The sequence below is a fragment of the Carcharodon carcharias genome, chromosome 6 (assembly GCF_017639515.1).
Source record: "Carcharodon carcharias isolate sCarCar2 chromosome 6, sCarCar2.pri, whole genome shotgun sequence".
NCBI lineage: Eukaryota > Metazoa > Chordata > Chondrichthyes > Lamniformes > Lamnidae > Carcharodon > Carcharodon carcharias.
In genome coordinates, this window is record NC_054472.1 from 69,672,337 (window position 1) to 69,682,328 (window position 9,992).

Sequence of the window (9,992 nt, forward strand, 5' to 3'; positions counted from 1 at the left end):
AAAAGGCAAGAAGACTGCAGCCCCCAGGTTTAATGGGATGGCCCTTGAGCACCTTTTGGATGCCGTGGAGGCCCACCGGGATGACCTCTGCCCCGGTTCCAGCGACATCACCAAACTGGCTTGGGAGATGGTGGCAGCAGTGGTCAGTGACAATATCCTACAAAAGAGGGCAGCCACCCAGTGCCACAAGAGGACGAATGATCTCCTCTGCAGGGTAAGTCACCCTTCTCATCAGTCTCAACTCACACACTCACCAACCCATCACACATCCACAGGGCCCTCACTCACTGACCGTTCAAGGGACATCACCATCCACTCTCTCACATGTGCCATCATTGTCCTCATCCCATCCATGGGACCACTCACCACCCACGCATGCCAGGAGTACTTATCACCTGGCCTGGCAGGTGTCCTGCTTACACTTTCTCCATCTCTATTCATGCAGGACAAGCTGGCACACAAAGAGAGAGAAGTTGCAGACCGGTGGAGGAATGCCTGAAATCAAGGTCCTCACGGGCTTTGAAAACAGAGCCATCAGCTGGCCGGCGAGGATATGGACTGGTCCTGTGCTGCTGGTGAGGTCGGCGCTGCTCTACCAAGTGAGGATCCAGCAGTGCAACATCCATCAGACAATCATACTGTGAGTGATGTGTCCTCTTTCACAGGACACTGCCATGCACTAATTATCTCCCGTTGCTTTTGCAGGGACATCTGGAAATAGCCAACAGAGTCCACGACCCAGGGCCTCCGATCAAGCCCCGAAGAAACCTCTGAAGTGTGTACACGAAAGGGATGTGGGGAAGCTCGATCTCACTCCAGCTTCCCCTTCTCAAGGAGTCAGCCACGGGCCCTTGCGCACCCTTAGGGAGGATCATCAGCAGATGCACATCCTGGGGACATCCACCAGGTGACTCCAGAGTGTCCGGCCCATCCAAATCCCCTCTTCCTGTGATCCCAGCAGCTCCAGCTCCACAGGCAGAGGAGTGTGCCACTGCCACACAGCAGGACCCCCGAAGGCAGGCCGGGTCCCTCCAGGTCTCGGCTCTCCAGAGGACATTTACCAAGGTCATCACAGACAGGGCGTCACAGCCAGCAGGCTGCCTCCACTTCCACTGTGAATGTCCAGGGAGAACAACAACAGGGTTAGGAAGGTTAAGAAGATGTAGTTGCACAGCCTGGGCACAGGTGTTCATCACTTGTACATACTGTTCACCATTGTCAATAAACTCCTAAGAATGTCTCCCTACCTATGGCTCCTCGTTCTGATGAGCAGTGTTCGCATCACCCAGATGTGAAACCTTTCTGCACAAGATAAAGGCAGGTGTCTCTGTCCAGGACCTCTTCTCTGTGCCCTGTGCAGCCTTCAGATCAAAGTGATGGTCCAGTCTCATACTTCTTTGGCACATTACTGATGCCTGCACCTTGATGGTGCTTGTCATTGCTGTCGGAATGTCGTGGGCAGGTGTCACAGAGTTCCATCATTCTCTCTATGTGTTCTCAGCACCTTTGAGGTGGGGCTGGCCCTCATTTCTTCAGCATCTGTGTCCAATGATGCTGTGCCCCTGAAGGGGTTGGGTGCTGAAGATTGGCAAAGGATCAAGTGTTTTGAAAGTTTCATGGCTGCATCTCCATGATATGACCCTGGTCGCAGAGAACAAGCAAGCTGCCCTCAGCAAGAGAGGAGTCAGACACTCTCAGAGGCTATATGAAGATCTATGGAGTGTCCTCACTGCATGTCATCATCATCCTTCTGGATTTGAGGTACTCTTAGGGCCTCTGCTGCCTTTCCATGACAGGAGCATTATCACAGAGGGTATGTGCACTGCCAAATCCAGACTGGAGTCAAATGTTGGCAGATGCAATGTGAGGATCTATGGTGCCTCCTCAGTGCTTGTCGTCATCATCTTCACAAATCTAGCAGCTATGAGGGCCTCCTGAGTGCGCCTGGCTCATCTGGTCAGTGTGAGAGCCTCATCACCATCAACACCGCCTTCGAGGACCTCCTCACCCTTATCCCCATCAATATCCTCCTCAGCGGAGGAGACCTCCATCTTCACCTCAGCCAGCTCCCCTTCCCGTTGCAGCGCCAGGTTGTAAAGGGCACAGCAGATGACGACGATGATTTGTGAAACCCTCTGCGGACTATACTGCAGGGCTTCACTTGACTGGTCCAGGCACCAGAACCTCATTTTCAGCATCCCAATGGTCTGCTCCACCAAGTTGTGATTTGCAGCATAAGCCTCATTATAATGTCACTCTGCTGCAGTCTGAGGCTGCCGAACAGGTGTCATCAGCCATGTCCTCTGTGGGTAGCCCTTATTCCCGAGGAGCCAACCCTGCAGCCTCTGTGGACACCACAAGATGTCAGGGATCTGTGACTGACATACAACGTAGGAGTCATGGACACTCCCAGGAAACCATACGCAGACCTGCAGGACATGTTTGTGGTGGTCACACACCAGTCGCACAGTCAGAGAATGGAATCCCTGACATAGTTGATCGCTTGTTGCGATGGAGTGCTTAGTGCCATGTGAGTGCAGTCGATCACACCCTGCACCTGTGGGAAACCAGAGATCTGGGCAAACCCAATTGCTCTTGCATTCATCCCAGGCGAAATGCACAAAGTTGTGTGCCCTTGCGAGGACGGGAATCCGTGACCTCATGGATGCGACTGTGGGTGGAGGCTTGTGATATCCCACAGAGGTCACATGTGGAGCCCTGAAAGGAGCCACTGGCATAAAATTTGAGCGCTACTGTCACTTTCACGACCATAGGTAGTGGATGCGCTCCATGTCCCCATGGTGCCAAATCCTGCAGCAGCTGGCAGATGTGACCGACCGGGTCCATAGACATGCGCCGTCTTCGGCGACATTGGTTCTTGGTCATCTGCAGGAATGAAAGGCAGCATCCATAGACCCTGGGTCGAGATAGATGCCAACCACCGATGGCTCACTGTGACTCTTCAGCAGCATGTGCAGATGCCCCAGCTGTCCCTTCTTCCTGAGGGTGCTGCTCCTCCCACTATGCAGCCAGGTGCCCCAGTTGGTTTCTTCTCCATCATCTTCGCTCTCTGTATGCTAGTTCACCAGACTCCATGCTCCTGATGTGAATGAGAGAGACAGTGAGTTAGCTTGGGTGTTCAAAGAACATTTCAAGGTAAAGTCTGAAAGCCCCTTAATGCATCCCAGAGAGTGCTGGCCACCACTTGGATGGCCAGAGATTAGTGTGCTGCAAGACTGCCCGAAACCCCAACCTCCTCCACCCCACTTCACCTGATCAATTAGTGGCAGCTTTGCCCATTGGACTGCATGCTGTGCTCTCAGCTCAGGTGCAGGCATTCTCCTAACCCACACTGCAAGGCTGCACTGTTAGCTTGAACCATGGAGAAGACTGGTCCAAACCTGAATGATGAAATTACAAGAGGCTGTGAGAACCTCCACCAGTCACTGCTCCAGGGCCAGCTTTAACAAGGAGATTGTACAATGTGCCCAGTCGTCCAATTGTTCTGCAGTTCACTAAAACACACTACTTTGTAGTCTGTGCCAAAGGAGTGAAAAGCTCTGGAACGGTGGCACTTTCATGCCTCTGCGTTGCTTGAGTGGGCAGATAAGCTAGAGACCTGACTCCAAGCATGTCAGTGTGGCTGCTCCTGAACTATCTCAACTGCAGAGGAATGGTCACTTTACACAAGGTTTCCCTAATGCGTGGCCGCTTCCCTCCCCCTGACCCCTCACGTACTTGTGCACTACCTTCAACCGGAGGGCAGCCCTTGCCCCCCCCACCCAATGTGCCTCAACTGTAGGTCAGCCCTTGCCCCCCTCAATACACGCCTCAACCTTGAAGTCCAACAGGCGACCCTTGCACATGCTGTGCAACCTTACTGTGCGCTCAGCTCCGAGTTCCCCTCAAAGTGCAGCCTGCCAAGTGCAGGGCTTTTATATGCAGTTGTGAAACACATTGGCATGCAATCACGCTGATATGGGCAAGTGGTCCAGTCGGAGGGGATGATTCCGACGGGCTGGCCTTATAATGATATGCAGATCAATTACATGAGGTTCCCGACATCTGATGGTGGGGAACGCGGCCTGCCATCGACGGGCTGAGCATTCGATTGCAAACTGATTTTGCAACGTTGTGAAACCGATTTTTGGCCTTCTCGCCATATTATCCACCAACACCGCTGAACACGCCTGCCATCGGTGGGCACGGATAATTCCGACCACGAAAAGAAACTTGAGAAAATGAGGCTACTTTAATTGAGATTATGGGGTGATTTAGTGGAGACGCTTCAGATTATGAATTATTGGGGCAATGTAGAGATCGAAATAGAATGCAATAATTGAAGGATTGACGATGATGGGAAGTTTACATAAAACTAAATTAGCAGGCTGAGGATAATATATCTGTACACAGAAGATTGTCAGACTGTGGAGCAGAATTTTCACCTCAGCGGACAGGCACACGCCTGACCTGTTCAAGTGTGAAATGACGCACATTGATGCCAGGCAAGCGTTCCGTCGTCAACGCACAATCGCATGATAGTTCAGTCAGCGGGTGCGCACGGGAATTGGCAGCGCACCCGCCGACAATTAAAAGTTCAGTTAAGGCCCTTAAAGTATCAATTAAGTTCAATTTTTAGCTGCCCGTCCAACTTTATGAAGTTCGCACTCGCCCTCCTCCCCCCTCCCACACAGGCAGCGCTGAGCGCTATCGCTCGCACTTCACACTGGGTGGGCCTTAATTGGCCCACCAGCGTGAAATCACCTTCCGGCCTCAATCGCAGGGCGGCTGTCAGCTTCCTGACCGCCCCCACCCACCCTCGCCAAGCCCACCCAACAGGGGCTAAATTCTACCCGTGGTGTGCACAATTGAAGCTCATTTTGAAGGATTAAAGAACAGGCTAACTAGGTGGTTGGAGGATTATTAGAATAGATTGGAAACATGAGATTAGGTTTATGTTAATGTGGAGGGTAAACAACAACACAAATTGGGCTGTGCGGCCTGCTTTCCTGATTTAATTTTTATCCTATTCTATATAAATAGTTAATAAAAGCTGAAATAATATTTGGCCCTCAGTGCAACCACTTACCTTACATCAGTGCACTTCTTTAAATAAGAACATAAAAACATAAGAACTAGGAGCAGGAATAGGCAATTCAGACGCTCGAGCCTGCCCCACCATTCAATACAATCGTGGCTGATCTCATTTCGGCCTCAACTCCAATTTCCCGCCCTCTCCCCATAACCTTTCAACCTGCTACTAATTAAAAGTCTGTCTATCTCCTCCTTAAATTTATTCAGCGTCCCGGCATCCACTGCACTCTGAGGTAGTGAATTCCACAGATTCACGACCCTTTAAGAAAAGTTATTCCTCCTCATCACCGATTTAAATCTACCACCCCTTAGCCTAAAACTATGGCCTCTCATTCTAGAATGCCCCACAAGGGGAAACATCCGCTCCATGTCTACTTTATCTATCCCCTTTAGCATCTTATATACTTCAATTAGATCTCCTCTCATCCTTCTAAACTCTAGCGAGTATAGGCCTAAACTGCTCAATCTCTCCCCATAAGACAAGCCCCGCATCTCTGGAATCAATCTAGCGAACCTCCTTTGAAGCATCTCCAGTGCAACTACATCCTTCCTTAAGTAAGGGGACCAAAACTGTGCACAGTACTCAAGGTGCAGTCTCACCAATGCCTTGTACAGTTGCAACAACAATTCCCTATTTTTATACTCTATTCCTTTAGCAATAAATACCAAAATTCCATTTGCCTTCCTTATTACCTGCTGTACCTGCATACTGGCTTTCAGTGATTCATGCATGAGGACACGGAGACCCCTCTGCACTGAAGCATTCTGAAGTTTCTTTCCATTTAAATAATAAGTCACCTTTTTATTCTTCCGACAAAATGGACAACCTCACACTTAACCACATTAGACTCCATCTGCCATATTTTGGCCCATTCACCTAACCTGTCCATATCCATTTGTAAATTTCTTATTTCTTCATTGCAACTTACTTTCCCACCTATTTTGGTGTCACCTGCAAATTTAGCTATAGTACCTTCTATCCCTGAATCCAAGTCATTAATATAGATTGTAAATAGTTGGGGCCCAAGGACCGAACCCTGTGGCACCCCACTAGTTACAGCTTGCCGTCCAGAAAAAGACCCATTTATCCCGACTCTCTGCTTTCTGTTGGTTAGCCAATCCTCTATCCAAGCTAATATATTACCCCTAACTCCATGTGGTCTTACCTTGTGTGTTAGTCTTTTGTGCGGAATCTTATCAAAGGCCTTCTGGAAGTCCAGATATACTACATCTACAGGATCCCCATTATCCACCTTGCTTGTTACATCTTCAAAGAACTCTAGCAAATTAGTCAAACATGATTTACTCTTCATAATACCATGCTGACTCTGACGGATTGCATTTTGACTTTCCAAATGCTCCATTACTACTTCCTTAATAATGGATTCCAACAATTTCCCAACGACAGACGTTAAACTAACTGGTCTATGGTTTCCTACTTTCTGCCTCCCCACCTTTTTAAATAAGGGTGTTATATTAGCATTTTTCCAATCCACTGGAACCTTTCCAGAATCCAGGGAATTTTGGAATATTATAGCCAATGCATCCACTATCTCCGCCGCCACTTCCTTTAAGAACCTGGGATGTAGGCCATCAGGTCCTGGGGACTTGTCACCCTTTAATCTCAATAGTTTGCTCAGTACATTTTCTATATTGATGGTGATTGTTCTAAGTTCCTCCTTCTCTATACCCTCTGCACTACCTGTTACGATTGGGGTGGCACTAGTATCCTCCACTGTGAAAACTGAGGCAAAATATTGGTTAAGCGTCTCTGCCATTTCTGCGTTCCCCACTATTAACTCCCCAGTCTCGTCCTACAAGGGACCAACATTCACTTCAGCTACTCTCTTTCCTCAAGCTGTTAACCAGTTTTTCCTACATCCTGAGTTAGCCTAATTATCAGAACAAGACTAAAGACGTGTTGGGAATTTGTGTTAATTATTCAAATGTATTGACCCCCAAAATTGGATACAGTCAACTTGGAATACAGGGGGAAAGCTCATTCATCTGTTTTTGCTGCTGTCATCAAATTAGGGTACCAGTGTTAGCATTAAGTGAGCAAGATTGGTTGCAAAGTAAAACTCCCTCTGCTCTGCCTCAATGATACACTTTGAACTCAGACCTCAGAGGAACCCCTGATTTAATTATATGGACAGGGTTTACTGTTTCTGAATTTGTTAGCCTGCAACTCCTGTTTTGGGCGCCACACTTGAGGAAGTATGTTGAGACATTGGAGAGAGTACTACAGAGGAGATTCACAAAAATGATTCCAGGGATGAAGAACTGTAGCTATGAAGATAGATTGGTGAGGTTGGGCTTTATTTCCTTGGAGAAAAGAAGGCTGAGAGGATATTCAAGATCCTGAGGTGTATGGACAGGGTAAACAGTGAGATATTGTTCCCACTTAAGAGAACATCAAGAACTAGAGAGCACAGATTCAAAATAATTGGCAAAAGGAGTAAAGGTGATGTGAGGAGAAAATGTTTCACCCAGAGAGTGGCTGGAATCTGGAATGAACTTCCTGAGAGGATGGTGGAGGCATTTTTGATCAAGGTATTAAAAAGGGAATTGGATTATTATCTGAGCGAGAATGTGAAAGGTTATGGGATAAGGCTGGGGAGTGGGACTAGGTAAAATGCTCTTTAAGAGAGCCAGTGCAGACTTAATGGGCTGAATGGCCTCTTTCTGCATTGTAAAGGTTCTGTGACTTACCTGTCTATTAAAATGAATAGTGGATAATAATAGCTTAGCTAGTATTCAAGCAGGAAACTCTAACCAATGACATTTTCTGCACATAAGCATTGGCTCAATGGTAATATTCTCACCTCTGAGTCAGAAGATAGTGGTTCAAGACCCATTCTGGACTTGACCACATAATACAAGCTGACTTCATTGCAATAGTGGAGGACTGCTGCACTGTTGGGAATGTCATCGAACAGACCAGATGTTAAACCAAGGTTCTGATCTCTCGTAAAAGATCCCATAGCACAATTGAAAGAAGAGCAGGAGGTTTGTTTTTATTTGTCCCTCAACCCATATGACCAAAGCAGATTATCTGTCATTATCACATTGCTGTTCCTGGGAGTGTGCTGTGTACTGATTGGCTATCATATTTACCTATATTGTAATAGTGACTACACTTCAAAAATGTTTTTGATAATTGGGACATTGTGAAACCACCACAAGTGTAAGTTCTATCTTTCTTATGGTGCTTCTGAGTCAGAATGTCAATCTGGTGCCAGGTTCATGCTATGGGTCCACTCAACTAAGAACTGAAGCAAATTCTGACCCGACTGCTGGAGTACAGGGAACTGTGTTGACTCACTGCACCATCCAATGCCCCACCTACCAGAATTTAAGTAATTTAGACTTTTGTTCAGTTCCCTAGAATAACATGCAGAGGGCAATTAAGCTTCTTTATAATTTTATGAGGAAATTCAAAAATTAGAGATGCCTTTATAACATCATAAAATATATTATTTAACAAGTGTTAACTGCAGTGGAGAAGCAAAACTGTTCAATGGTTTCTGTCATTATACCTGGGATTTACAAACTTTCTGTCGCTTTTTTTTTCGGAGTGCTTAGACAAACGATCACCAGCAGCTCCAAAAAACAAAAATTGTGCTTCCGAAATCTCTTGATATCGATTCTGCACGGATAACGCGCAAGTGCCTCATCCATCTGCTATTCACAGCAGAAACCCTGTCATTCCTGGACCATTCTTTGTTAGTGCCTAACGAGCATTAATTAAGGAATATAACAGGATATGGGGTGAAACGCTTGGCCACAAATTTAGCACCTTTTTTACTTTCTCAGTTGTGATTTTTCTACACTATTATCCCTATCTTCACTAAATGAAACGTACTTAAACATAAATGTCGATACTGTATGTTTATTTTGCAATATGATAGGACACACTCATCTCAGAAGAGATTCCAAGAATAAAATGAAATATAAATACACAATGACTTCCTTTGTTATGTTGCTGAAATGTGTATTTTATGAAGTTATAGATAATAAAAAATAAGAACAATTTTCGTTAAAAAAACTATCTGGAAACGGGTGTCACTGGCAAGGCAATCATTAATTGTACATCCCTGTTTGCCCTTGGTTAGGTGATGGTGGGCCTTCTTCTTTAAGAGCTGCAGTCAATGTAGTGAATATGCTCTCTGTTCGGTAGGGGGTTTCAAGCTTTTTACCCAGTTTTTATGAAGAATTGTTGATATTTGTCCAAGTCAAAATGGTCTCATGCACCTGATGTCTTTATCTTTCTATATGGTAGAGGTTCTGCTAGAAATAGTATGCAGTGCAACCAAAGTATATCGATAGTGGAGGAAGGCCAATGCATGTAATGAAAACATGATCTTGATGTGTATCATCCTCACCAGAATTTTTGATCTTGCTGCTTTTTCTTCTTATTGGCCATGCTGCAGCTGCTCTCTTGGATCAAAGGTTGCAGGTGTGGTATCAAAAATTGTAGTCAGAGTCAACCTTTGGAGAAATGTTGTCAAAGCTGCACAAGCAGCAAGGTAGTGGTGGTAACCCCTTTTAATAAGAAACACTGTCATCACTGCATTTTCATGAATGTGGATAAAAGTAGTTAATGACAAACTTCCACTGTGGAATAAGTAGGAGATAAGAATGTAAACTTTAGGCAGAAAATTACATTTCTAGAACAACCCTTCCATCCAAATAGCTGTTAGATGACTTAGTGCTTTGAGGAAAAATTGAGGGAAAAGTTTTGAAAAATTTTAAACAATAGCATCCTATAAACCCATGCACTGCATCAACAGCAAAAGCAAATTGTGATATAAACATATAACAAAAATGAAGTAAAAAGGTGATTTTCTGGATATCAGTAATTTTGCTACTAATAAGTGTGAGATCTGGAGAAAGCC

At 45.9% G+C, this 9,992-nt stretch overlaps 1 non-coding gene across 1 annotated transcript; it reads right to left on the minus strand.

The window, feature by feature from the left end:
• Positions 1 to 8,667: 8,667 nt before the first annotated feature.
• On the minus strand, positions 8,668 to 8,802 carry LOC121279450. The gene has a single exon (XR_005943397.1). It is a non-coding gene; the product is annotated as a U11 spliceosomal RNA (small nuclear RNA).
• Between the last annotated feature and the right edge of the window lie 1,190 nt (positions 8,803 to 9,992).